At 37.8% G+C, this 22,908-nt stretch overlaps 1 protein-coding gene and 2 long non-coding RNA genes across 4 annotated transcripts in view; 2 read left to right on the top strand and 1 right to left on the bottom strand.

Moving 5' to 3' along the window:
* Positions 1–22,908, top strand: part of ST6GALNAC3 (ST6 N-acetylgalactosaminide alpha-2,6-sialyltransferase 3) — a 557,467-nt gene that overhangs the window by 450,649 nt on the left and 83,910 nt on the right. The gene's annotated exons all lie outside the window — the stretch shown is intronic.
* On the bottom strand, positions 7,190–20,861 carry LOC109024892 (uncharacterized). Its single transcript, XR_002004347.2, has 3 exons — positions 20,767–20,861; positions 8,105–8,211; positions 7,190–7,856 (listed from the first exon to the last, which is right to left on the bottom strand). It is a non-coding gene; the product is annotated as an uncharacterized lncRNA (long non-coding RNA).
* Positions 18,067–22,908, top strand: part of LOC134757030 (uncharacterized) — a 35,870-nt gene continuing 31,028 nt past the window's right edge. The window contains exon 1 of the long non-coding RNA XR_010130649.1: positions 18,067–19,571. This is a non-coding gene — a long non-coding RNA (uncharacterized lncRNA). The remainder of the gene's footprint in view (positions 19,572–22,908) is intronic.

Raw genomic sequence — 22,908 nt, 5'->3', positions numbered from 1 at the left:
GAACTAGAATCCCCAGGGCATTTTGAACCTTCTGCCTGTATTACAGTTATCTGATTATATTTGTCTCTACTGCTATGTTATACATTTCTTAAAGGTAAAGACTATATATGTTATAGTTATCTGATTATATCTGTCTCTACTACTATGTTATATATTTCTTAAAGGTAAAGACTTTATGTTATTCATATTCATGCTTACCATAATACTTAGCATATGTAATCATATATAGTAGGTGTTCATCATTTATTTATTAAAGAACTTGTGAATAGATAACTGCATGGAGTTCAGAGTCAGTGGCTTTCTCGGTATCTTTCACATGATGAATAGTATTGCTTTTAACAATCCAAATATTATGTATAATATTATAGAAATAGAGGCAAATATTTCAGGTTCTTTTTTTTTTTTACAGAACGTGGTATATTCTATGCCCCTAACAAAACTCAAGCAATATTAAAAACAATTTGCCTCTAGCTTCTGGGATTTTTGAGAGAATTCTTTAAAAATGAAGGACTTTAATCATCTGGTCCCTCTAGATTTTATAGTAGTTGAAGAAATACATAAAAAAATTGTGATATATATTTTGGTTATCTCCTAACATTTATATTTCCCTTTAGAAAAGAAAAAAATCCCACATGAAAAGGGAAATTGAAGAGAAATATTACCTACCACATAAAAAGTCATACTTTTGTAAGATTATATTTCCATTTCTACATAATATTCTCTCATTATGAAATCATCAGTGCATTTTTTAGTCATAAACAAGACAGTGAAAAGAAAATGAATAACAATATAAATGACTTTCTAGAAAATGAGGTCTATTCAAATTTCAGGAAAAAAAGTTAACTCTGAAATATTAATCAATCATAACGAGGAGGCCAAACTTCAGATACACAGAGGAGCCATGGGACATTTCCCACAGGCCTGCAGCTTGTGAAGACATCTAGGAACACTGACATGAAGTTAAATTTAAAAGTAAATAAAAATAGATAAGACTATCAGACTGTCAACTTGAAGAGCTTCAACAAGGAATGCTATGCTCTGGCTTTTTGCAATTCAAATATACAGTAGGAAGAAACATAATCCCACTAAAAAATACAATTGCCGTCATTCTTGGCCACTAGAAAGAAATTTCAAAAAGGTCAGCCTCTGCTCCTTTCTTCCCTAAGAAGTGAATCGGTGATATAGATTATCTCATGAACCCATGAACAGATGCCCAGTTGTTTTGGCAGTATTTCAACCCTTGGGAGAGAATCTTAATCTAGTATCTTTCTCACTACTGGTGCAAGAGGCACCACCACTTTCTACAAACTTCCCAACCCTGTTTAATCTTCACATTCTGGTCTTCTCCTTTGACATTCCACCTGAATATTACATTGTTCATTAAACAACTATATATATGTGTGTGTATATGTGTATATATATATATATGTGTATATGTATATATATGTGTATATATGTGTATATGTATATATATGTGTATATATGTGTATATGTATATATATATGTGTATATATGTGTATATGTGTGTGTGTGTATATATATATATATATATATATGACCATTTTGCAGGGACTAAGACAACTCATTCAGTACAGCTCCTCCAAACACCAAATTTTTATTACCAAATGCTTCAGATGGACACCTCTTTAATATGTACCTGTCTTAAAAATGGAAGCAGATTCTCAAGTTCCAAACTCAAGAGCAAATACCAAAAACAATGACAAACTCAGTAGCTGTGCAATACACTGACCATTCAGAAAGAGAGGCTTGACCTTTCTTCATCTTACATTGTCTTCTGAATTCACTACCATTAGATTTTGGAAGAGCATAAATTTAGAAGAATGAAGACTCACCTTCCCTACTTCCTTTGCCTATCTCTCCAGGACGACGATAGAATTTTCCCTTCTGTCTGACACTTACCCTGACTATATAATATGCAACATTCCCAGATCTTCTCAATGAACTAGTGACCACATAACTTCCATTCCTAGCACCATTTATCAAACAGTGACCTATGGAATCAAAGTTTAGCAAAATTTTTTAGAACCTGGCTTAAGAAAACCAAATCCCTTGTGGTTACAACTTCAAGTTGTTTCATGCCCAGAGAATGAGCTACAGTCCTTTCCAGATATTCATGCCTGAAGCTCATTAATAATTTTCTTTTCTCAGTAAGTGAAGACGAATCCTTTAATTTGAAGTGGCCTTCACACTAATGAGTCGTGTCATTACTCTGGAATCCTTTAAGTTGATTTTTTATCTTGTTGACTCAGTGAGGTAGAAATTAGGGACAGCTCCCATTAGCTTTATGTATTTCTTGAAGCATCTGCTCATGATGGCAAACTGATCCATCCTAAATATTTATTTGCCTATAAATGCCATGGAGTCAACACTTTGCTTTCAACTACTTTCTTTCTTTCTTTTCTAACCCAAACATAAAATTTCTTTAAAAGTTCTGTCAATAACATCACTTGCAATTTAAATGCTTTAAAAATATGATCCTTTTTGCTGTGTTTTTGAATACTTCCTTCATATTTAATTGCTGTAGACACTTTAGTTCCTAATTAAACTGTATTGTTTATGATGTTCGGTCATTAATAGACATGATAACAAAAAAAGCCAGTTGTAGAAAATTCTCTGATTGTTAATTCCAGTCTTAATCTTAATACTTTCCATAGCCAGTGAACTCATGGGGTTGAGAGGAGAATGGGTAGAAAATGAGATACAAAGCAAATACATAGTTCATGTTTTTGAGGATTTACTAGATGTTCTGGAAGACAAGCTTGAATTAGACTTGAATTGAACTCTATGATTTGTAGGGGAGATTAGCTTAGAAATAGTATCTCAAACACTTGCAAGATAAATATCCTCCTTTGTCAAGTCTCTTTCCAGCACATCCCCAGGTTTCGCGCTGGTGACAGAGAGGAGCATATATTGCACACAGAAAGCTTGCTTCATCCTCAGAGCCCTAAAATACTTTTATTGTGAGAGAATGGAGACACTTGATGAATCTGATGGGTTCTAGTCATGGAAAGATTTGCTATGAACCATTGCATCAAGGTTGAAATGCCCAAGAGGCTGACAAGCTTATTGTCCATTTCAAAGATTAAATGGTTTTGGAAAAATTTTCTCCCCTGGCAGTTGTAATTGTGTCCATGAAATAAGTGTTCATTCTGCTTGAGCACTGTGGTTTGAATGCTTCCTTCTATATTTCCCTCCAGTGGATTGATTCAAAAAAAGATTTACTTTTTTAGACAATGCAAATTAACCCTGTGAACCTGATAACACCTCCTCCAAGTCCTAACATCCTTGCTGTGTCCCATGCTAATAGGCAATCAGAGACACTGTCAAGTCTCTTTATCATGGATTATCTTTGTATCTGTTTGAAGGGAGGGAAAGGAACTGAAAAATCATTCTTCTAGGTTAATAATGTGGTTCTAGGAAATGGACAAAAGCTGCCATTAATAACCTTGAGAGCCTTGTGCTGCCAGAATAGCACTCATGAGTTGGTAAAGTGGCCATTTAGTTGTGGGACTTCCAAGACACCTGAAAAGGCCTTGATTGTCCCACATAAACTATAGGGAGGATAACATCTCCAAAAGAAGGAAGACGGTATCAGCAGAAAAATATAGGCTCATCATAAAGCAATCAACTGTTCCCTGACTTTGCCCAGGGTCAACATTACATATTAGTATGCTACCTGCTGACAAATATTTGACCTTTTGAGTGACTTACAGCATTTCTGTTTCTAACCTGGTTAGATAAAGATCATTATGTGTTAACACAGACCACAACATATTCCTACTTCACAGGTAACTATATCTAGAATTCTTAAGTTTATCATTTTACAATAGCCTCAATATCATGCCTTAAAATTGAATGTGAGAATATCAAAGAAACCTGGGGACAGTTAATGGTATTTACTTCTGAGCATTCACTATGTCCCTGGCACTGGGCTAAGCCTGTGAGTAATTATTTTGTGTAATCCTGTAACAATTCTATGAGGTAGGCTCTGGGGCTATCCTGTAGAAACTGACACTGACACTCAGAGAGATTGAGACGCTTGCCTAAGGTCACACAGTTAGTAATTCACTGAATCAGTTTGAACCCAGGTCTTCTTCAGGATCCTGGAATTGGAGCTCATTCATAACTATTGTCCTGTACTACCTTCCTGTACTATCTCAATCCTCAGTGTCCTGAGACAGAAGGATAAGCTAATGCTAGGAAGAAGATTCTTTACTAACCAGACACATACGTAGTATGTTGACTCTTATTGGATATGATTTTTGTGTCATTCTATTATTAATAGGAATAGCTTCTAACTATTTTTGAAAATGTCGTTTGTGGCTCGAGAGCATCTTAGGATAGTGTTTGTAGCCCTTGTTCAGGTACTGTTCTCTCTCCACATTTTTGGGTCTTCAGAATGATCAGCATCCATGCCTGAAGTGAGGCAATGGTGGTCCACGTATACAAGTGAGAAAACAAGCAAGAATATCTTTGTTCAGGTGGCTGGCAAAATCAGCTCACCATAGTTCTCTAGAAACTATGAGCCAAATAACAAGGCAACATTAAGGAAGCTATTAATATATTGAACATGACCGAAGCCATACTAGATATTAGCATCAAGCAGATTCTTTTCTGTGAAAAGTAGAAATAGCAGTGGGAAACAGGACTTGGAATATAAGTATGCCAATATCATGAACACTGACAACTAGAAGCACTTTTTAATTAATGGAAATGACCATTGCTGATATCCCAAGTGATCTGTGTGCAGGCATCACCTGTTGAAGATGAAGATGAAGGCTGATTGGTGTTTTCTTACATTTCCACCAATCAGAAGTGAATAATAATTGTTATATGAATATTGTATGCTGAAATTCATGTGTTGAAGACAAACCTCCGCAGAGCCAGAGGATTTTCTTTCACCTTCACTGCCCACAAGTCTCTGTCATTCTTGGCTGCACGTGTTTCCTTGCTTGATTTATCTAATTATTTTCTTCCTTCTTTAGTCGACCAAGTATTTAGATACCAGATGGTAGGGAGATCAGAGGCAGGAACCTTTTCTGTCTCACATGGATGTTGTAGGGATTAATGAACTAACATATTCTAAAATGATTTTAAAAGGTGAAGTGCTATATAAGTGTCAAGCATGATTAACTAGCAGCCAAGTTATTAGGCACCTGAATATTATGCATCTTTTCTGAATTTCAGAAAAATGGATGTACATATTAATTTTCAACAGCACTGTTATTTGAATGATATTCATACACTCAAAAGTTTAGCCCAATCCCAATTATCTCTACTTTTCTCATACCAGTCATGTAGGCCTTAAGGATGGAATACGTATGCAACTTTGAGTAATACAGACACAATTACCAATCTTGTGGCGTTTTTAGTGCCTCAAGGAAAAGATACACAGTAAAATGCAAAATATTACAGGAAGATTGAGGGACAGCAATGAGTATGAACTGTAGCTCAGACCCTCTGGTTCCAAACCCTGGTTTAACCACTAGTTCTGTGACTTTGGGCAAATTGTTTTACCTCTCCTTGCATTAGTTATTTATGCAAACCTTGGGGCTGATGATAGTACCTGCTTCATAGTTCATACATATAAAATGCTCACAAAAGCAGTTCCTCACATGCAGTGATTGCTCCTTAAATATTAACTATTATCATTATAATTGTCACTAACACTGGCCTTGGCTGGTTTCACCCTCTGAGAGAGTTAATAAATAAGATGTGTAGTATTTGGCTAGGATTCATGTATAACTTTTAGTAGTTTACAAAGCCCAGTTACTTATAATCCTAACCTATGATTATTCAACACTTGCTTGTGCCAGAATCCACAAACCTTGGTGAAATAGGTTAGTAAAATGGTAGCTTTTATTTTTGCCTTATTTGCTCAGCAAGGTTTTTATTTCCCTTCTTCTGGTAATACACTCTAACCACTACCTTTTTTCCCAGGTATGGGGTGGACAAAACTTCATACCTGATTAATCATAGTACTTCTTAACCTAAGGCAAACATGTAAACCAGCAGGGCTGACCTGAGGCCCCCTCTGACATACTAAGTAAGGATTTGATTTGAAATAAATAAAAATAGCCTTGCCTAGGGGATCATTATACTTGAAAAATGTGAGATTGGGGCTAAAACTGACCACGTTCATTGCCACATGAAGAAAGTCCAGCTATAGTAAAAAAGAATGAAGCCAAGCAGAGCTGAGCTGAGCTGAGAGATGGAAAAGGGAGAGAGTTCCCTTAGCTTTGAGTTTTGATCCTAGCAATTGAGACCTTGATCCCTATCCTTTGATTTGGTCAGATAGCACAGTATCCCTTCCAGCCATGTGAGCCAATAAATGTTTTCTTTTTGTTTACTTTAAAATAGTTTGAACTGGGTTTCTGTCTCTTGAAACTTAAAGGATCCTTACAAAACAAATGCTATAATTCACCTATTTCGTGGATAAGGGAATTGAGGCTTAGAGAGATTAAGTGACTTGCTCATGGTAACATAACCAGTGATTTTTCAGAGCCAGAACTTCATACCCTATTTAATGACTCCAAATGCTATATTGTAGTCAAGACAACAAGGCCAGGGAGCTGGGAGATAGAGCTGGTCATTAATAAAAGGGGCAGAGAAGTTATAGGGCACCATCAAATTGTGTCTATCCTCATAGCTAATTCATGCACTGGTTCGTCACATATTTGTTCTAAATATGTGATGCACAAAGAAAAGAAAATCTAAGGCAAGTTGTTTAGATAGAGAAAGTGAGTGATCTGCGGTACCCTCAACCCTCAAGGGTGGCTGTCTGCTGTCAGCTGCTGTTACCCAGCAAGGGGTGAGAAGCCACAGAGCCAGCCTACTCGTGTCTCCAAGTTGCTATTCCAGTGAATGCAATGTATGCAGAACATGTCAAACTCTTGGGCCGCTCAGAAAATTGATTATGGAGCTTGCCCCTTCCTTAAAAAGCAAGCTTTTGTTTTTATTAGCATGTGTAAATATGGAATAACTTCTAAATGCAAATATGGATGACATTTTATTTTTCTGACATGTTTGGAAGCAGCCTGGGGCAAGGTGGCAGTGAATCAGTAAACATCACGGGAACTACACTGGGAATTTATCAACTGTGCATACTATTAATGGGTTTATGCCATATGTTCCATAATAACATGTTTGCTAACATGGGATTGGACTGCCTGGTTATATGACAAAGCTGCCATGTCAGTTTTTTGATGTATAGAAACAGAGTCTGTTAGCCAGATATAGAAATCTAGCAAGGTCATTTTAGGAGTAATTTCCATTTTGTGTGCTTTTTTCCCCCTCATTGACTGTAAGAGAATGTGATTTGCCTCATTACAATACAATTCCAGGTACAAAATACAATAATGACCTTTATGCCAAAGACTGAAGTTCATGTAATTGATAAAATAGACTCAATTCTGCAGTGTTGGAAACCATTAGCTGGAGGCAGGAACCGTGTTAACTTCATGACATGGGAGGTCAAAGGTCAAGGTAAAAGCCCAGGCTGCACCACTTCTGGACTCAGAAAGAGGAAAACAGGGCTGCCCAGCAACATTGGAGTTTGCGGCGCTCCCTAGGTGTGTCAGAGACATCCTGGGGCATGTGGAAAGTGAAGGAAAGGCCTGTTATTAAGGTGAGGGTCAAAAAGAAACCAGCCAAACACAGCTGCACAGTAACAGACTGGAACAATGGGCCTTATGAAGCAGGGATACTGGGATAGCTGTCGCTCCATTTGTCTTTTCTTTACTGACTTCATCTGCTTCATATCTGACCCCAAATTATACTGCCTATTTGGAGGCATTGCTTCTTTTTCCTCTCCTGGATTCTTGATTGTTGGTGCTCTGGTGAGAAACCAGAAATGTGTTATGAAATCTTTATAGCTACGTAGGAAACTTGAGCCTGCCATTTTCACCCACCCAGGGAAGGTATTTGCCTCCCGAAACCGTAGGGTGGCCTGACATCTGCTTTTTGTTGAAAGTAGCCAAACAAATCACGTCCACCATGTGGTGATTATGACAAGTGTATTGATTGACATTTTATGAAACATGCATTTACAAATGGCATCTGAATACCGAATGCCACTACAGACCTTAGCACTCTTCCTCAGGCAGCTTGGTCGGAGTGAGTTATTGCCAGCATTCATTCTCCCCTTCACTCCGATTCCACTCTGATTGAGAGTGCATTGTTTAATATCCCCTACGAACGACAACAACACAAACGTAACATAGAAATCGGGAGTGAAAAGGGACTGTGAAGAGTCACATACTATATGAAACTTGCAGCTTATAAAGAGAGAATTAAGAAAGACCCAGAAATGTATGTATTTGGTCAGAAGGAAAGAGAAGTGTGAACTTAAGGGTATTAAGCAGAGGAAACTGCCTAAAATGATAAATAAAATGGTTAGTTCAGTTGTTTCTTTACATCCCTGGAGTTATAAGTATCTCCATCTGACCATGAGTTAATGGTATTGTGTATATTTACTGTTGTATGATTTTCAGAGCTTCTAGCCCAACTGGAGACAAAAGCTCTATGTTCTACCAGTGCTCACAGATGAATAATGCTTTTTTAAAAATATCACCAATTCTGCTGTCATTTCAGACCTCAGAGACTCTGCTTATTAGGATAGGAGGCAAGCAAAGAAATGAGGTGGGCATAGAGGTGGCAGGGGTTAATTTCATATTTATCATGAGATCTTGCATGATTTCCCTAAAAGATATTTAATTTCGACTGGGCATAATAACTTGCAGCTGCCAGAATGTGCTGCGTACCAGTGGCGAGTTCTTGTCTTTGGAGACTTATGCAAGTCATTATTTAAAAATAGAGATCCGGGAGTTACAGCTGGCTAATTAATCTACCACTAAGGAAAGCTAAGCGAGTGACCCACTTGACTGCTTTCAGGAACCATGGCTACTCTGAAGCAAACTTTTGAAAAAGTCCTGTACAAAGAACCAAACTGATACATCCTCATGGCACTGTCATGGTCTTCTCAGGGAACATGTTCCTTCTCAATCTGCTCCTCATTCCCACAAACACCACTAATTCAGACCCTTATCCATACACATGTGAACGTCCACAGTGTGGGTTCCCAGATACTTTGCCTTTTGGGTCCTTCTTTCTGAGGTTGCTGCCAGTCTCTTATTCTTCTCTTTTTCCTACATCACCCGCCTGCTCAGGAACCCTGCTTCAGTCCATGTTCCCTATTACTTCCACTCTGAGGCTTCTGCCTGTCTTCTGAGGATTCCCCTAAGAGACCCACACCACATATTTACCCATATTTCTTCCATTCCCTCCACTGCACCTTTCCCTCGAGGCAGAACAGGTCTCTGTCCCCTCACCCAGACCACCTTTCCCATTCCTCTCTCAGCCTGAATATGGTCTGTACATCCTGCAAAGCTCTACTGTATCTATCCCAGGATATTTTTCCTTGGACTTGATAGCAGATGGTTGACATAATCAAATCATGACACATTTTCATCATTGGTCTGTGAGGACCCTAACCTTATTCTTCAGTAAGTCTGTTGATATATTTATTATTTTTCTTCCTACTCCTTTCCCCCTCCCTGCAGAGGCAGGCATTCTATTATATTTTATATACACCTTTTTTATTGCACACGCCCTTGTCAAAAAATTATTGTCATACGTATATGTATTTTAATTTCCATAAATGACATGTGTTAAATTTCATCTGTTTTTTACTTTATTTACCCAGTCCTATACCTTTTTTTTTTTTTTTTTTTTTTTGAGACAGAGTCTCACTCTGTTGCCCAGGCTGGAGTGCAGTGCCGTGATCTTGACTCACTGCAACCTCCGCCTCCTGGGTTCGAGTGATCCTCCTGCCTCAGCCTCCTGAGTAGCTGGGACTACAGGCACCCACCACCACTGCCGGCTAATTTTTGTATTTTTAGTAGAGACAGGGTTTTACCATGTTGGCCAGACTGGTCTCAAACTCCTGACTTCAGGTGATCCACCCGCCTCAACCTCCCAAAGTGCTGGGATAACAGGCTTGAACCACCAATGCCTGGCCCAGTCCTATACCTTTAAAGTCCATCCATGTCTCTAATACTCCATGGTAGGCAACCACCACATTTAACTCTTCACTGTCTTCATAATGTACACATCGAGATCCCTCTCACCCCCTGTAACTCCCCTTCTCTAAAATCCCCTTGCCTTCATTTACTATAAACTAGACTCTTAATTATATGCTGTTTTGTATTTTCCTAGGAAGGGTTTATGTTTCTCCCTTGTCTCTCATGTAATTCCTTTGAGATCAGAGACCACCTCCTATACTCTTTCCTTTCCTACTCCACCCAACACTACTTCTATAGATGTTCTTTGGAGCTCTGTGCATAATTGATATTCAATAAATCATTGTTTATTCAGTGAACTGAATAGTGTGACTCCATGAAGGTAGGTATTTTTCTTTGTTCATAACCATATCTCCAGTGTCTAAATTGTACATGGCATGTCATAGGTGATCAGGTAATAGGCTTGAAGAAAATGATTGTCTCACCTTTCACATAAGAAAGGGTTATGGAGTAATAGATTATACAGGGGTCAGGATACCTATGTTCTAGTTTCTAGTTTGCTGCCAACTAGATTGTGTGACACTGAGCACATCAGGTATCTTCTCTGGATCTTGGTTTGACTGAATTATTTCTCATATCCTTTTCCAATCTAACTTGCTAAGACTGATTTTATTAACAATTTTTCAACATGAAATAAAATAATCTTCAATATAAAATCATCTCTAGAGATAGAATAATCATACTCAAGGCAGTAGGGCATGGGATACGTAGTGTTAGGGAAAGAGATGAGAAAACATCCTATGGTTCCAATCTTTCGCTTTCAGAATGATTGGTACAACAAAATGAACTACTACCTGTAAAGAGCTTAGAAAAGTTCCTGGCACACAGTAAGTCCTAAATAGTGTCTACTATTATTTTTGTAAACTTAAGAAATTCTACTAGCCTTTATGATAATATTTTACCTGGCATTTGGAAGTTATCACAGTTATAAACCAAACAATACCAGGAATTCTAGTATCACTACTGAAATTAATAGGTTTCTTTGATGGGACAGTAATCACAAGACACATTCTGATTTCTTTAAGTATAAATATTTTTTTCCCCAGGTAATGGACAAGTTCTAATTCTCATGGTTTTTATGAAGTGAAGTAAAGGAATATTGTCCTTCAAGATCAGTTAGCAGCCAAGAATGATATTTGGGCCAGAATCCTGAGTTCTATATTTGCAATCTATTTTAAAAAATGACTATTTCTACTATAGAGCAGTCACTTAAAAATGGAAACAGAATAGAGCTGTGAATTTATTAATATCATATGAGGATGCTATTTTTCCCTTTGGTAAGGAAGTAGTAACTAAATAACCTAATCTGGTTTCTCTTATCCTCAGGGAAGTGAACCCAAATATTGCATAAACCATTATTAAAATTCTAAACAGCATTTAAAGCATGAGCTTGTTTGTTGCTATAAGGGTATTTTTTTTCTCTAGGTTGAGAGGTAAAGTTATTTGTCTTAAAGAAAAAATCATTAAATGGTATTGGTAGTGGGCTGCAGGTTTTATAACTTAACTATATTTGCTTCACAAGCAAAAATAGCATTTGATGACTATTTTATTCTACTCTTCTTGGGCAAAAGAAATCTTAATCAAACATCATTTCAGTTTAATGCTTTTACATGCAAAATTCAATTTGTGAATTTATCTGCTATCTAAATGTTAAGATAAAATAAGATAGAAATACAAAATAAGGACCGGAGACTCCATATAAGCTAGAAATTTTTGGACAAAGGAAGGATTACAACTTCTACTCAAAGGGTTTGAGAAACAGGTAGATAAAATATTTAGTTATCAATAACGACCTAGGAAAATGATCGCAATTCAGTTGTTTTAGAGCTCACAAACACTGGAGTAAATTATAATACTTACATGATGTCTTAGTCTGTTCTCACACTGCTATGAAGAAATACCTGAGGCTGGGTAATTTATAAAGGAAAGAGATTTAATTGACTCACAGTTCAGCATGGCTGGGGAGGCCTCAGGAAACTTACAATCATGGTGGAAGGGGAAGCAAACATATCCTTCACATGGTGTCAAGAAGGAGAAGTGCAAAGCAAAAGCTCCATATAAAACCATCAGATCTCATGAGAACTCACTCAACATCATGAGAACAGCATGTTGAAAACCTCCCCCATGATTCAATCATCTCCACATTGTCCCTCCCCCAACATGTGATGACCACAGTTCGTATTACAGTTCAAGATGAGATTTGGGTGGGGACACAGAGCCAGACCATATCACATGGTGAAATGGAAAGCCAAAAAAAAGCAGGGGTTGCAATCCTAGTCTCTGACAAAACTGACTTTAAACCAACAAAGATCAAAAAAGACAAAGAAGAGCATTACATAAAAGGGAACAATTCAACAAGAAGAGCTAACTATTCTAAATATATATTACCCAATAGAGGAGCATCCAGATTCATAAAACAAGTTCTTGGAGACCTACAAAGAGACTTAGACTCCCACACACTAAATAGTGGGAGACTTTTACACCCCACTGTCCATATTAGACAGATCAATGAGACAGAAAATTAACAAGGATATTCAGGACTCGAACTCAGCTCTGGATCAAGTGGACCCAATAGACATCTACAGAACTCTCCACGCCAAATTAACAGACTATACATTCTTCTTAGTGCCACATGGCACTTATTCTAAAATCAACCACATAATTGGAAGTAAAACACTCTGCAACAAATGCAAAAGAACTGAAATTGTAACTAACAGTCTCTCAGACCACAGTGCAATCAAATTAGAACTCAAGAATAAGAAACTCACTCAAAAGCACAAAATTACATGGGAATTTGAATGACTCCTGATTAAATAAGGAAATTAAGACAGAGATAAATAATTTCTTTAAAACCAATAAAAACAAAGAGACAATGTACCAGAATCTCTGCGACATAGCTAAAGCAGTGTTAAGCGGGAAATTTATAGTACTAAATGCCCATATCAGAAAGCTAAAAAGATCTCAAATTGACACCCTAACATCACAATTAAAAGAGCTAGAGAGGCAAGAGCAAACTAACCCTAGCAGAAAACAAGAAGTAACTAAGATCAGAGCAGAACTGAATGAGATAGAGACATGAAAAACCCTCCAAAAATCAATGAATCCAGGAGCTGCTTTTTTGAAAAAATGAACAAAATAGACCATTAGATAAACTAATAAAGAAGAAAAGAGAAAAGAATCAAATAAATAATGATACAATATTGTGTACCATCATTTTACATTTCCATATAAAAGCGTTAAACATAATAAGAAATGATAAAGAGGATATCACCACTGATCCCACAGAAATACAAACTACCATCAGAGGGTACTATAAATACCTCTGTGCAAATTAACTAGAAAATACAGTAGAAAAGGCTAAATTCCTGGACACATACACCCTCCCAAGACTAAACCAGGAGGAAGTCAAATCTCTGAATAGACCAATTACAAGTTCTGAAATTGGGGCAGTAATTAGTAGCCTACCAACCAAAAAAAAGACCATGACCAGACGGATTCACAGCCGAATTCTACCAGAAGTACAAAGAGGAGCTGGTACCATTCCTTCTGAAACTATCCTAAACAATTGAAAAGGAGGGACTCCTCCCTAATTCATTTTATGAAGCCAGCATCATCCTGATACCAAGACAGGGAAGAAGCACAACAAAAAGAGAAAATTTCAGACCAATATCCGTGATGAACATCGATGCAAAAATCCCCAATAAAATACTGGCAAACCGAATCCAGCAGTACATCAGAAAATTTATCTGCCGTGATCAAGTCCGCTTCATCCCTGGGATGCAAGGCTGGCTCAACATACACAAATCGATAAACGTAATCCATCACATAAACAGAACCAAAGACAAAAACCACATTATTATCTCAATAGATGGAGAAAAGGTATTTGATAAAATTCAACATGCCTTCATGTTAAAAACTTTCAATAAACTAGGTATTGATGGAACATATCTCAAAATAATAAGAGCTATTCATGACAAACCCACAGCCAATATCATATTGAATGGGCAAAAACTGGAAGCATTCCCTTTGCAAACCGGTACAAGACAAGGATGCCCTCTCTCACCACTCCTATTCAACATAGTACTGGAAGTTCTGGCCAGGGCAATCAGGCAACAGAAGGAAATAAATCATATTCAAATAGGAAGAGAGGAAATCAAATTATCTCTGTTTGCAGACGACATGATTTTATATTTAGAAAACCCCATCATATCAGCCCCAAAACTCTTTAAACTGATAAGCAATTTCAGCAGTCTAAGGATACAAAATCAATGTGCAAAAATCACACGCATTCCTTACACCAGCAATAGACAACCAGAGTGCCAAATCATGAATGAACTCCCATTCACAATCACTACAAAGAGAGTACAATACCTAGGAATATAGCTAACACGGTATGTGAAGGACCTCATCAAGGAGAACTACAAACCACTGCTGAAGGAAATAAGAGAGGACACAAACAAATGGAAAAACATTCCCTCCTCATGGATAGGAAGAATCAGTATCACAAAAAGGCCGTACTGCCCAAAGTAATTTATAGATTCAATGCTATTCCCATTAAATTACCATTGATGTTCTTCATCGCATGAGAAAATACTACTTTAAATTTCATGTGGAATCAAAGAAGACCCTATATAGCCAAGACAATTTCAAGCAAAAAGAACAAAGCTGGAGGCATCACGCTACCTGACCTCAAACTATACTACAAGGCTACCATAACCAAAACAGCATGGTACTAGACCAAAACAGACATATAGACCAATGGAACAGAACAGAGACCTCAGAAATAACACCACACATCTACAACCATCTGATCTTTGACAAACCTGACAAAAACAAGAAATGGGGAAATGATCTCCTATTCAATAAATGGTGCTGGGAAAACTGGCTAGCCATATGCAGAAAACTGAAACTGGACTCCTTCGTTACACTTTATACAAAAATTAGCTCAAGATGGATTAAAGACTTAAATGTAAAACCCCAAACCATAAAAACCTTAGAAGAAAACCTAGGCAATACCATTCAGGACATAGGCATGGGCGAAGACTTCATGATAAAAATGCCAAAAGCAATGGTAACAAAAGCCAAAATTGACAAATGGGATCTAATTAAACTAAAAAGCTTCTGCACAGCAAAAGAAACTATTGTCAGTGTGAACAGGCAACCTGCACCATGGGAGAACATTTTTGCAGTCTACCCATCTGACAAAGGTCTAATATCCAGAATTTACTAGGAACTTAAATTTGCAAGAAAAAAAAACCCATCAAAAAGTGGGCAAAGGATATGAACAGACACTTCTCAAAAGAAGACATTTACTCAGCCAACAAACATGAAAAAAATCTCCACATCAATAATCATCAGAGAAATGCAAATCAAAAGCACAATGAGATACCATCTCACATCTGTCAGAATGGTGATTATTAAAAAGTCAAGAAACAATAGATGTTGGTGAGGCTGAGGAGAAATAAGAATGCTTTTACACTGTTGGTGGGAATGCAAATTAGTTCAACCACTGTGGAAGACAGTATGGCGATTCCTCAAGGATCTAGAACCAGAAATACCATTTGACCTAGCAATCCCATTACTGCGTATGTACCCAAAGGAATATAAATTATTCTGCTATAAAGATGCATGCACATATATGTTTACTGCAGCACTATTTATAATAGCAAAGACATGGAACCAACCCAAATGTCCATCAATGATAGACTGGATAGAGAAAATGTGGTACATATACACCATGGAATACTATGCAGCCATAAAAAGTACTGAGATCATTTCCTCTGCAGGGATGTGGAAGAAGCTGGAAGGCTTCATCTCCAGCAAACTAACACAGGAACAGAAAACCAAACACCACATGTTCTCACTCATAAGTGGGAGTTGAACAATGAGAACATATGGACACAAAGAGGGGAACAACACACACTAGGGCCTGTTGGGGAGTGGGGGGTAAGGGGAGGGAACTTAGAGGACGGATCAATAGGGTCAGCAAACCATCATGACACACTATACCTATGTAACAAGCCTGCATCTTCTGCACATGTATCCCATTTTTATTAAAAGAAATAAAAACAAATATTAAAAATGGAAATTTGTTTTTAATCATAAATTTAATTTTGGGGAGTACCATAGTCTTCTATTAAGATAAAAATGGGCTATATTCTAATAATGTTATTCTGTGTTGTGGGGCTATATTATCACAATAGTTCTTAGCTGAAGCTGCCATTTTTTCTTATATGGTATAAATTGTGATAAAATAAGCATTTTGAACACCCATGGAGTGTTGCCATTAATTAAAGAAGGTGATATTTAGAAAGGCAATTTGAAAAATCTCAAGTCCTATACACATTTGCTTCTGTTATTATTTTATTCAATACAAATCACAAAAGTGCCTATTGTGTACCAGAAACTGCTTTGGGCACTTGAACATTTATGGAGAAATAATAACACTGACCTTTGCCTTTAAGGATTTCATAATGTTGGGGAAACCAATATGTAAACAGAGAATGCCAATGTAATGTGGTAAGTGTGATGATAGATACATGCCAAGGTGCTTGGGAGCATAGAAAGGGACCCCTAAGTAAGTTTTTAGAGTCAGAGAGTTCAGAGGAGGTTAGAGAAAATACAGGAAGGGAGTTTCAGAAGAGGAGATAGCAAGAATGTAGCCTTCAGGTGAAAAATAGCATAGTATATTCTGAGCAGTAAAGAGATCAGCATTCCTAGAGCTTAAAATATTGAGCAGAGAAAGCAGAAGATGAGTCTCTAGAAGTCGGATTACAGAAGGTCTGTCTATTATGTTAAAGGTTCAGATTTATCTGCTTGGTGATGAAAAGTAAGGAAACAATGGGGTCCCTCCGGGGGAGTATGGAACGTGGATCCAAGGGTCAGAGAGAACAGTGAAGAGGGTATTGCTGAAGTCTAGGGGAAAGAGCCTTCAGTTATTCATGTTTCCATGCTGTTTCTTAGAGGCTCAGCCCAAGTATCTGATCTTTCCCACATCTATGCATAAGTTTTCTCAAGCAGTGCTGGTGATCTCCACACCCCATCTTCATCCTAAAATATTTACTGATTATCTGCATTCAAGTATGTTATAAACTATTTTAATCTGAGATATAAATATTAGTCATGCAGCTAACTTCACCCACCTTTCCAGGAGCATCTGCTTTTTGTGACAGACACTGTGGCTTTCAAGGGCCTTGCCTTATTACTTATTACTTATTGCACCCCACTATTCAACCTGTCTTCCTACTGCACTAATATGCACCCTGTGCTGCAGTCATGCAGAAGTCTTCACTGTTCTAGAAAATGAAGCACATGCTGTGTGTATCACATGGCTGGAGTAATCATTTGGACAGTGAAGATTTTCTGAGGTGTCCCCATCATCTTGTCACACCTGTTGCAGAATGCCATAGGCAGCTCCGTGAGGCACGTGCTGCTGCTTCTGAAATGATGCATTCCCACTCAATTACCTCATTCATTACAAGTTTTCAGCTACAGATTAGGAGTACTATTCACCCCTTCTGTCTTAGCAGAATGTTAGGAACATTTGAATCAGTGGTACTTTTTTAAAAAAATTAGGTTTTACTGCTGTTTGCTGTTTACTATTACAATCACGGAAGTAAAGACTAAGCCATTTTCTTCTTTAAAAAATAGTGTTTTCCAATATGTTCAAACAATCTCCAAACGAATAGAAGAAAAAAATGCCCACAGAAGTTTCTTAGACTCACTGTCATATCTGGATACTTTAATCTCAGATGTTCTGGCTCTTCCCAGGCTGATAGGATGGCTGGGCTAATAATACAAATACCTTAAGGGCTCTGTTCTCTACTGAGTCTGGACCTAGAATGTGCAGCTTTAGGATTAGGGGTACTAGTTTTAGAGTCAAACTGATTCCCTTCCTGATTACCACTTACAAACTGTGAGATGTCTTTAGGGTGGTTGGAGGGATTAAATGTGATCATCTGCATTGCTAGTATATAGTAAGGGCTCAAAAAGTGAAGCCTGCTATGGAATTATGACTATTAATAATTCATGCTCTAATTTAAGAAATTGCCTGGTTTAACTAGCCTCAGGCAGAGGCTGGGACTGTTTTCTCATCAGGCCTCAGCTACACGGCTACAATATAGAGAGGTTCCTTTTCAGATATGCACACACACTTGCTTCTCTCATCACTGATGATGCTTGCTCTCTCTAGTCAATTAATATGATCCACCTCTTAGGGTAATCATTTCCCTAAGGACCAAATGTGCCTACACTCAGTTGCACCCATTGTAATGCAATTAATTTTTCCAATAATATCCATCTAATAGATAGGTACATTATAAATGAGAGCCATAATAATAAGCTACCTCCTGTTTGCTCATTTTGAAGAGACTCATTAGGGACAGTGGTCCTCAATGTTAATGAAGTGACACAATCCAATTAGAAGATTGCAGTTACACATGGTAGTGGTAGAATGAGAGGAATTGCTACCTAACAGGTAATGTCACTGTCTGTGCCTTGTTTTTGCCCTCCGTGGGGTTGTTTCTGCTTTGGTCCAGATCTCACTCTGTCCTTGGGCCTACTTTGGGATTCTGCCATCTTCTGAATGCTGGTAAATGCCTAAGCTGTAAACAGCTTGCTTTTCTGCAGAACAGCTCATGCCTGAAAAAGTTGATAATGATTTTAAAATTTCTTTTAATTGAGTTTTTAATTACAACACAGATAGCAAATATCCCTATCACATGTAATTTTGACAAAGATAACAAGCAATTTCATATTCTTTGGAGAATGACAGTGTGGGAGCCTACAGTTAAGTACCGACTGCCTTGTTTTTAGACAGGAATATCTGACAACCACTCACTCAGGGAAGGTCAGGAACTGGAACATCTGGATCTCAATAAATTGTTCAATATAACAATCCAAGTGCTATAACACAAGCTGCTACTGGGAATGTAAATCTGACTGGCTGGTTTAGGATCTTGTCTTTCTAATTAATAGACCACGTATTATGAATTGGGATACTGTAGAGCCAATTGGTGTATGGGCATGCCTTCACCTTAAATAAATTTTTTTATCTTCAGATCTTATCACATCAGAAAAAAATATGCAGATAAATTATTCCAAAATGCAAAGCTTAAATTTGATATGGGTGCCGTGTTTCTTCATTACTTTCCTTTATTGGCATTTACTTAAGAGTTCTAGAGCCATGCCCAGAGTTCCAGAACTCCAGAGCTAAAATTAGACAAAGAAACTTCTCCATCTCAGAGAGCAGAGAACTCGCCCACATTAGCTGATCTACTAGCACCTCCCACAGACTCACAAAGGCCATTTGCATAACTCCCATGCCTCCTAGTAACATCCAAAGGCTCAAGCTGATGTATCTTTTTCAACCACAGAGCAGTAATTATCAGACTTTTGCATTTCAAAAACCTGGAAAACAAAAATTCTTCTTAATTCAAGTCCTACAGAGTGGTCAACTTCTTATTTTGCTAGGTAAAGATGATTAATTTTTTTCCTTTTCACTCGTTTGTTAATTCAGTGAATATTTATTGAGCACATACTATCTGCAGCTACTAAAGAATGTCTGGGAATGCAATGAAAATCAAAGCTAGATATAGCCCATGACCTCAAGCATCATATAGTCTGGTGGGGGAGATAGTCATCATTAATTAATTACATTTATATATATATATATGAAATTTAAATTGAACTACATACTGTACAGGAAATAGACATGGTTCTCTGCAAGCATGTAATATTATACATTAATTTTATATGGAAAGAGAGTATCAGGGAAATATTCCTCTTAAAATTAATGCTTCCACTGAACAAATCTCAGACTATACAGGCCATGGTAAGGATTTTGAGCTTTATGTTAAGAGTAATAAAAAGTAACTAAGGAATTTTAAGCAGGATTGATGTTTTTAAAGAATTCCTCTGGATGCTATTGGGGAATGGATTGGAAGAAAAGCAAGAGTGGAAGGAGTGAGATCAACTGAAATGACATTTCAGTGGCCTAGATATGACCTGTGTGATGGCCATGGTGCAAGTAACTAGTTGGATTTAAAACATATCTTGAAACTAGAATTTTTGAGACTCTGACAAATGAAGAGAGAAGAGAGAAAAAGAGAAGTATCAAGGATGATTCTCATATTCCTGGCAAGAGCAACTTGCCATTTAATACACCATTTACTGAGCTCTAAAGACCAAGAAAGGAGCAGGTTAGGGGAGGAAGGGGGAATCAGAGGTTCCTTTTGGGGCTTGTTAAATTTAAGGTGCCTATGAGATATCCAAGGCAGGAAGATACAGGTGTCAGAAGATTAGAGGAGGATTTTGACGCTAGATATACATTTAGGAGTTATCAGCATATTGATGGTATTTAAAGCTATGGGAGTCAATAACATTTCACAGGAATAAGCATGATGGAAGTTATAATATTTTTGAGGCCTGATACAGAAGGAGAAATCTTCAGAGCATCTTTCTATGAAAGGGATCACATTTTAACACCCACAAAGTAGAAAGAACATAATATCAATTCTTTAATTTAAGGACATTTAGCTGCATGAAATCCTCTCTCCATTGTCCTTATCTTTCTCATTTTGCTGCAGATCAGTGAGAACTTTGTTATAAAACAGCAGTGGCAAACCACTACCGTAGCGTTTCTGCAACTGCCTTAGGCAGGAATTACCTCATTTTGGTAGCAGAAAGTCTTGTCCACATCCCGCCTCGCCTGACCTCTTAGATTTTCCAAGCTTAAAACACATCTGGAGATTCTGAATCAATTTAGGACGGACTAAAAGTCACAAAGTAGCACAGATCCTACATTATGACGTCCGTTCTCTCCTATCCTACATTGCAAAATCTGTGTCTATGCATTTTGTAGCATTCCTAAGTCAGGGGACTACATTGCAAATTGTAATATTGTTAGTCATATATAGGGTCAAAAACACACTTGCATAAATATCGCCTCTTCCTGCCAATCACAGTACTGTCATTCATCGCAGTATTCTTTCCTACTGAACCTAATATAAGTTTCCAGATCCTCCTGTTACAGTGTCCAAGACAGTCCTAATCAACCAGGTTGAATATGGGAGGTAATAGTAATAATAAAAATAATTGTATTATACTTATAGCTGTTATAATTAATAACATTTTTTGTACTTTGTCTCATGCACTGCACTAAGTGTTGTCTATGCCTCACCTTATGTAAACATTAACTGCAACTTAGAAGATTGCTAAGAGATGAAGAAACTTTTTTTTTTTGAGACGAAGTTTCACTCTTGTTGCCCAGGCTGGAGTGCAATGGCGCCCTCTCGGCTCACCACAGCCTCTGCTCTCAGGTTCAAGTGATTCTCCTGCCTCAGCCTCCCGAGTAGCTGGGATTACAGGCGTGCCCCACCAAGTCCAGCTAATTTTTTTGTATTTTTAGTAGAGACAGGGTTTCTCCATGTTGGTCAGGCTGGTTGCAAACTCCTGACCTCAGGTGATCCACCCGCCTCAGCCTTCCAAAGTGCTGGGATTACTGGCGTGAGCCACCGCGCTTGGCAGAAGAAACATTTTACAGATGAAAAAACTGAGGTTGAACAATGAGCATCCCAGGTGTACATTTCATTATTGTTTCTACATTGTGTTGTAATTATATGAAAAGTACAGATTGAGACTCTATACTTTCCAATTTGGAATCTTAACACCTAACAGTGCTTGGCACATTTAAGGCACGTATTAAATGTTGAATTATGGAAGGCCTTACGTACGCTATAGTGATAGAAGCTTTTCAAATGGAAGTGGTTATGTCCTGTGTGATTTGGACCCTCTTACAGCACCTAGCATAATACTCAATAAGTATTTGGAAGGTTGAGTATATGGATTTAAAATTGGCTGGAAAAATTCCAGTAAACTCAGAGGTTTTGGAGTGATGGTGCTAGTAGTGGGATCACTACTGAAGAAGGATTAAGAAGATGAACCTCCTAATATGCTCTTGCCACAACTGTGGGTCTGACTCTTATTTAAGCATTCTTATTCATGACCTGGATGGAAAAAAAGGAAGAAGCTGCTCATTTTTAGAATTCACTAATGATTCTAATTTGGAAAGTATGTTGAGCAGCTCGGGCAACAGAAATAAAATGCAAATGACCTTTGAGACATGAGGTATGTAGGCTGGGAATAATAACTTTGTGAGCATTTGAAAAAGGCAAGGCAGTGAATACACCTGGGGAAAGAGAATCCAAACACAGAGCTGTTCTGGGAAGCAGACGCCAGATCTCAGTGATGCCAAAGTAGGCCCAGGAGGCATAGTGGTTTGCAAATTAAATTCAGGCCAGCCATGCAGTCTGGCAGGATGAAAGAGAAGTCCAGGTTGAGGCTGCCTGTGCAGAAGGGCACGGAATAACAGTTCCTCTGTGGACAGTTGTAGCTGAGCAGCACCTGGCACCACACGTTGCGTTCCCACTACTTCATTACTAGGGAAGCTCAGGCAATTTGGAAGTGCAGAGAATAGCAATAAGAGTGAATGAATTCAGGAGCCCGAGGAAGGATGCAGATGAAAGATTAAAAGGATTAGATAGCTGTAGTTTAGCTACAGAAAGCTAAGGGAAGAGAAAGGAGAGGCCTGGAAACTAATAATAAATATCCAAGTCTGTTCTAAAATAGCCAAGTGGAAACTTGCAGAGTAACCATTAAATTAAGATTTTTCAATTGAAAAATGGACATTTTCTTCCAAGCCATAGGCTTCTTGCCTAAACCAGCACTCTGCCTACGCAGGTGCTTAGTAAATACTATCTTATAGAATAACTTTTGTTTGCCAAAAGAGTATATGATCTGGGAACTAGAC

This window comes from Gorilla gorilla, chromosome 1 (assembly GCF_029281585.2).
Source record: "Gorilla gorilla gorilla isolate KB3781 chromosome 1, NHGRI_mGorGor1-v2.1_pri, whole genome shotgun sequence".
NCBI lineage: Eukaryota > Metazoa > Chordata > Mammalia > Primates > Hominidae > Gorilla > Gorilla gorilla.
This window is presented reverse-complemented; position numbering and strand designations above follow the sequence as displayed.